Genomic DNA, 7,500 nt, shown 5'->3' with positions numbered 1-7,500 from the left:
AATGTAAATGATGGATTAATTCTTTTATATTCATTTTAGAATTATTTAATTTTAGAATGAAATATTCTAATTTTTAGAATTTATTATTAGATTATTAGAATTTTCAATTTTTTTTATTACAATTTACAATTACTTTTTCTAACATTATTCTAGTTTCTTATTAATTTATATTCTAATAATATAAAGATAGTATATTAATATAAAGATAGTATATACACTATCTAGAGTCTATTTATATAGAACAAATTATAACTATATACTATAACTTTATATTATATAGTTATAATAGATATTAACTAGTTATAATAGAAATATATAAAAACTTAATACTTCTATAATAACTAACTATATAGAATAGAGGGTTATTATATATTGTTAATATATAGTTAGCTATTTATATAATATAAAATATAAAATTAAAAAATTTATATAATATTTTATATAATATTAATATTAAAAAATTTATATAATATTATATAATATTATAATATAATAATAATATTAATAATTAGAATAATAATATTAATAATTATAATATAATTATAATAATAGAAAAATAGAAAATTAATAATAGAAAAATAGAAAATACGTATATGGAGTCCAATTTAATTAGACTATTAAAAAACTATTCAAAAATTTTAAATAAATAATTTAAATTTTTTGAATTAATATTTTAGAAATATTCTATATTCTATTATATTCTATATAAAATTCTATTATATTCTATATAAATATATTAGAATAAAAATATTATCTCTATTTTTTTTTATTTTTAGACTCTATTTTTTAGTATTTTTTAGAGTATAGAGATATAGAGGCGGGTAGCGGGAATCGAACCCACATCGTTAGCTTGGAAGGCTAGGGGTTATAGTCGACGTTGATTCATCATCTTTAACGTCTCTAATTCAAAACCGAACATGAAACTTTGGTTTCATTCCGGCTCCTTATGGAATATGGAAAATTTCCAGCTATAAGAAGTGGGCGAAAAAAAATTCGACACATAACATCTATGTTAGCTTTTCTGTCTTAATGCATTTCAAAGCAAGGCGCTTTCTAGATGATCCCTCTAGACGAGTGGGGGTTTTTAATCTTTCTAGTTACTTCGTTCTCTATTTCTATCTGAAAGAATCCTTAGGAAGGCAGTTTGTTTCCACCGAGCTAAAACAAGATGTCGATGTCTATAGTAAACCAAAGTCATCGTTTAATACTTATTTTGCTTCAATCTCGACTATACAAAACAAAGAAAAAATTGAAGATTTAGTTACGATTAGAAATATACTTTTCTGTCTTTTTCCATAGATCCTTTACTCATACTCATTCAATTGAATGGATTGATCCAATTAATAAAAATTATGTTTCGTAATTTCATAATCCAATTTTTTTCAATTAGAAATTCAAAAAATTGGATACAAATCCACGAGAATGTATATTCTTCCTCGAATTTTTCATTGGGAGGTAAAGGATTAAATCTTTTTAAGAAATAAAGTTTTTCACCCGGAATATGGGCCAAGGATCCCTTAACTATTAGAATAGAGTTAATAGAGACGAATCACACTTTTACCACTAAACTATACCCGCTACGATGCGATTATTGTATATAAATGAACCTTTTGTCGAGTAAGACATTTTGAATTTTATTTTAAATTTTCATTTAAATTGAATATATAATTATTCAAATTAAATATATAATTATAGAATATATATTTAATTTAATATATTAAATTAATATATTAAATTAAATAAAATAGTTCCATATAAAAATAAAAGAATAAAAAAAATATAAAAAGTAATTTTGAAAGTAATAAAAGTAATAAAATAAAGAAAAGAGGGAAAAAGGCTTTTTTTTTATTTTCAAGCCTTACCTGTTGTGTAATGTAACATAGTAAGTATCCTTTTTCAATCGGGAGAGATGGCTGAGTGGACTAAAGCGTCGGATTGCTAATCCGTTGTACGAGTTATCCGTACCGAGGGTTCGAATCCCTCTCTTTCCGGTTCCGGTGATGACTTGGAATTTTTTTCTTTTCTTTTAAATTTAGCGAACTTTTTTGTTTTATTTAATATTTAAAAATGTAGAATAGTAAAATACTAAGAACATTGAAAAATCAAGAAAAACCCTTATATTTTTTTTTTATTTTAATTTTATATATTTTATTTTTTTATTCTTCACGTCCGGGATTACGTCCTGGATCATTAGATAAAAATCCAAAGATGAATAGAGAAACAAAGAATATCACTACTGTGTAAACAAAGAGTTTGAGAGTAAGCATTATAAAATCTCCAAGATCTTTTTTTGGTTTGGAAAAAAATAGATTCTCTATTTTTATACCACATATTCTATTTTAACACCAAGACATGGGCGGTTTCTAGAAATGAAAATAATTTTTCTAAATTCAAAATTCATTTGTAATAAAAGTCGGAGTCTTTAATTGCCAAAATTTTGTTTCATACCGAAAATTAGATATTTTTCATAACTACAAAAGGATTCTAATAGGATCTGCAATGGAAAAAAGTTTAGAATGAAAAAAATGGGGTGATCCAGAATTCTCGCGTTTATAGTTTATATTTATACAATAACTTCAATATTTGAATTAAGAGTTTATACTTTATACTATAAGACTTATCTGATCTTATCAATTGCTATAATTTTTTTTCTCGAATAAATCATGAATTATTTTAGGACAGCATTAAAGATCTCATCGAAAACTTACAGCAGCCTGCCAAACAAAGGCTAATAGAAAAAAGAGTACAGGGATTACTGGCATAACATCTACGATTGGATTCAAAAGGCGTAGGCTTCGGGCAATTTGTGAAGAAAAAATTGCTTGAATAAAGAGCAGAATTAAGACAGATACAAATTAAACTAAAAATATTAAGCATAACAAACATTTTGTTCTTGAAGATAATTTTATTTTGACTGAGTTATTAATATGTTATTAATATAAAAGAAAAAAAAGAAAAGATATAAAAATTGATAAAAAATAAAGATAAAGAAAGGTAGATTAAAAACCCTTCTTTATTAAACTTTATAAAATTTATTAAACTCACCCAATCAAAAATCCTTCAATTCTCAAATCAAAAAAGAATAGAGGAAATCATATTTTTATACAGTATCTTAATTGAATTATATATTATGATCAATAAATTGAATTTAATTCTATATCTACACATAGAAAAATCCGAACAACAAGCTAATATATTTTCTAGATATTTGGTGGGAATTGACGAAGAGCTAATACCAATATTAGTTTTTATTAGTGTTGAATAGAAATTCAAATGGGGCGTGGCCAAGTGGTAAGGCAACGGGTTTTGGTCCCGCTATTCGGAGGTTCGAATCCTTCCGTCCAGCTATTCCTATATATCAAAAAGGATCCTTCCTTGTTTGATTTATCATTTAACATCTCCCATATAATTTAATTTGGGAGTAGATAGGAGTTAATTAGTATTAGTAATGGAAGATATCTATTTCAATGCCTTCGCCGGTGCCTGTGAAAATTAAAACAAACAAAGAAACTACATATGTTTCATATGTAGTTTCTTTTAATAACCACATTTTCAGATATTTTATCTTTGTCTTTAATGAATAATTCTAAATCTATCTAACAATTGAGAATCTATCTAACAATTGGGACGGGATTGATTCATATATCCTATTCACTTTTCGCTTTACTTTAGGAAAATTTTTAGAAGAATCAAGTCAAGTCAAATAAACTATTCATAAAATGAAAAAATGCTTATATGTATGTATTTTTAGCATTTTTTTTTATTAACACCTTTGTTTCCGATTTTGTAATGTAAAAAAAAATTGTCATCCCTCGCTTAATTTTAATATTTAACATAGAATATCCATAATTAATTTCAGTGACAATTCTTTAGTTTAGACAATTCTTTAGTCTATCTGATAGTCTATCTGAAAAATTGAATATTTTTTTTACCTATTTATTTTATTTTAAATCCTTGATGGTTTAATTCAAATCTGTATCTAAAAAAGGGGGTTTTTCTCTTCTCTTATAATGAGAAGATATATTTCTTACCTTAAAACAAAAAAATAATGATATTGGGATAGGCAATTTAAAAATGAAATCTTTTTAATGATTTTTATAAGTTCTTGGGACTCAAAGAAATGTGAGATAGGCGAATCCGTCCTATGGAGTCACTTGAAGATTCAAAAAGAACTTATTTCTTTATCTTATTCTAAATTAGAATTGAAAATAAAAAAATATTCATACAATAAAATATGGGATTAATTTGAATTCTTTCTGACACTTCTTCAGAAACTACCCAATAGAAGTTCAAATTTTTGATTCCTATGTGCCGGTCGAACCAATGACTATTCACGATTCCATAATTGAATCAATTACATACTATTTCAAAACTCAAAGAATGTTATGGTAAAACTTCGTTTGAAACGATGTGGTAGAAAGCAACGTGCGACTTGAAGGACACGATCGGCTGTGGATTCTTACATCCCCCCTATTATATATATAATATATATATAATTATATTATATATATTATATAGTATATAGATTAGTATATAGATTAATATTATATAGCTCTATATATAATATTATATAGCATATAACAATAGCATATAGGAATGAGGGTGCTCTTAGCTCGACATCGTTTGTTCTGTTATACACTAGAACCTTCGTTTTTTATTGGGTTGTAATGTAAATGGTACATGATGGGCTCGAGTAGAAAGTAAAGTATTGATTTATTTCTTAGGGCAAGAATCTAGGGTTAGCCCTAATCAATAAGTTGGAACAACTTCGTAAGTATATTTTCAATATCGAAATAGAAAGGATCCAATCCTAGCAAATTTCAAGTCCAAGAATAAGGTTTGTTGGAATTGGCCAAATTCTTTTGATTAAAAAAGTGTATCACACAGGAATCAATTGTTAGTCTGATTCTTTAATAGAAAGAAATCACAAAAAGTGGTATGTTGCTGCCATTTCGAAACGATTAAAGATCACCGAAGTAATGTCTAAACCCAACGATTCAAGGCAAAGATAAAGGATCCTGGAACAAGGAAATACCGTTTTCAATTGTCTCAACAATTAGATCAGAATGAAGAATCAAAATACATTATACATTTAAAAATAAAAGAAAGAAACAAAAAGAAAAAGAAAGGGCATTAGAGATCACTCAATAAGTGAAAAATGAAACGCCTAAGGGGTTCCCTTTGAGCTATTTGAAAGTTATCCAACTTGAGTTAGAAGGGTACAGATGCTTTTTTTCTTTTTTGTTTACCAAAAAAGAAAAAAAAAAAAGAAGAAAAAGGACTTAAATCATAAGTTAATTGATTTGATGATTTTATGGATCTATTTGACACTATAATTCTAGATATATACAGAACTTCGAATCATTTTTCTCGAGCCGTACGAGGACAAAACTTCTTATACGTTTCCACGGGGGGTCTTTTTTTTCTACCTCTACCCCAATGAGCCGTTTATCGAATCGTTGCAATTGATGTTCGATCCCGCAGAGAGGAAGAGATCTTCGGAAAGTGGGTTTTTATGATCCTTTAAAAAATCAAACCTATTTAAATGTTCCTACTATTCTATATTTCCTTGAAAAGGCGCTCAACCTACAGGAACTGTTCATGATATTTTAAGCAAGGCGGGGGTTTTTACGGAACTTCGTCTTAATCAAACGTAATTTACTTAACGAAATGCAGGGTGTGGGTAATTCGTATATATATATAGCTTTTTATATTATAACCTTTTCTCTATTACACCCCCCTTCTCTTGTTCTATTCATACTATATTCATACCTATTTTTTTTTATTTTTTAATTGTTAAATTGAATGCAATTCATTCTTTTGTTTTCGTCATTGTGTATTTTTTTTTTCTCAATTTATTCAATTTATATTGACAACAGTGTATCAAATAAATATAATCCGATCTGAGGTAATTGGATCTTTTCTGTGGATCTATTTATTCCTGTTCCATAGATTTGGTTTTTCTTTATTCAAGTGATGGTTTTTTTAGATTTGTTTGTAATACAAACGTTTTGTTTGATTGAAAAAAATGTTATAAATTATAAAATAAAAGAATATTTTTAATTTTTTTTTATTCAGAATTGATTAAAATTTTTTGTATTTAATTTCTTGCTAGTTTAATGCTAGTTTAATGTTTTGATTGTGTCATGTGCTTCCAATTTCTTTATTTATTTTGATTCCGGCTGTATCTATAGAATTTCATTTTTTTTTTTTTTTTTGGGGGGGGGGGTTGCTAACTCAATGGTAGAGTACTCGGCTTTTAAGTGCGGCTAATATCTTTTACGCATTTGTATGAAGGAAGGGATTCATCCATACCATCGGTATAGTTTGAAAGACCGCGACTGATCCTGAAAGGAATGAATGGAAAAAACAGCATGTCGTATCAATGGAGAATTCTGAGAATATTTCATTTTTGTCGAATCAGGCCAAACCTTATTTGAATTCTTGGTTATTTGGGGTCTTGGTGCGGAACATAATAAATGAATTCAAGGTTGTATCGAGTGAATAAATGGATAGAGTCCTACGGTTCCAATTATAGGGAAACAAAAAAGCAACGAGCTTACGTTCTTAATTTGAATGATTATCCAATCTAATTAGACGTTAAAAAAAAATTAGTGCCTAATGCGGGAAGGCCTTTAGCCAATTTTTATTTTCTTTTAATGAGTCCTAACTATTAGCTATTCCCCACTATGAGTATGGGCGGGAGATTAATGTGTAGAAGAAAGAGTATATTGATAAAGATATTTTTTCCAAAATCAAAGAGCGATTGGCTTGAAAAATAAAGGATTTCTAATCATTTTTTTTTATCTATTTATCTTATAATAAACATAAACCAATTAGATGGAAAAAAGAGAGGATGGGAGTCCACTGATGAGTTTACCTATTTCCGAGGTATCTATTCTTTTCTATCATACTACTTTGTTTTTACTGTATCGCACTATGTAGCATTTAATAACCCAATAAAAAAAAATCCTCTATCCTTGCTTCAATCCAATTTAATTTCAAATAAAAAAATGGAGGAATATCAAAGATATTTAGAACTAGATAGATCTCGAAAAAATAACTTCCTATACCCATTTATCTTTCGGGAGTATATTTATACATTTGCTCATGATCACAGTTTAAATAGATCTACTTTGTTGGAAAATTTAGGTTATGACAATAAATCTAGTCTATTAATTGTAAAACGTTTAATTACTCGAATGTATCAACAGAACCATTTGATTATTTCTGCTAATGATTCTAATCAAAATCCATTTTTTAAGTACAACAAGAATTTATATTATCAAATGATATCAGAGGGCTTTGCAGTTATTGTGGAAATTCCATTTTCCCTACGATTAGTATCTTCTTTAGAAAGGTCAGAGATAGTAAAATCTCATAAATTACGATCAATTCATTCAATATTTCCTTTTTTAGAGGACAAATTTCCACATTTAAATTATGTGTCAGATGTATTAATACCTTACCCCATCCATCTAGAAAAATTGGTTCAAATCC

At 27.2% G+C, this 7,500-nt stretch overlaps 1 non-coding gene across 1 annotated transcript; it reads left to right on the top strand.

Moving 5' to 3' along the window:
- Positions 1-1,903: 1,903 nt before the first annotated feature.
- Positions 1,904-1,991, top strand: TRNAS-GCU. The gene has a single exon. It is a non-coding gene; the product is annotated as a tRNA-Ser (tRNA).
- The last annotated feature ends 5,509 nt before the right edge of the window (positions 1,992-7,500 follow it).

Source organism: Ricinus communis, unplaced genomic scaffold, assembly GCF_019578655.1.
Source record: "Ricinus communis isolate WT05 ecotype wild-type unplaced genomic scaffold, ASM1957865v1 Ctg34, whole genome shotgun sequence".
Classification (NCBI taxonomy): Eukaryota; Viridiplantae; Streptophyta; class Magnoliopsida; order Malpighiales; family Euphorbiaceae; genus Ricinus; species Ricinus communis.
This window is presented reverse-complemented; position numbering and strand designations above follow the sequence as displayed.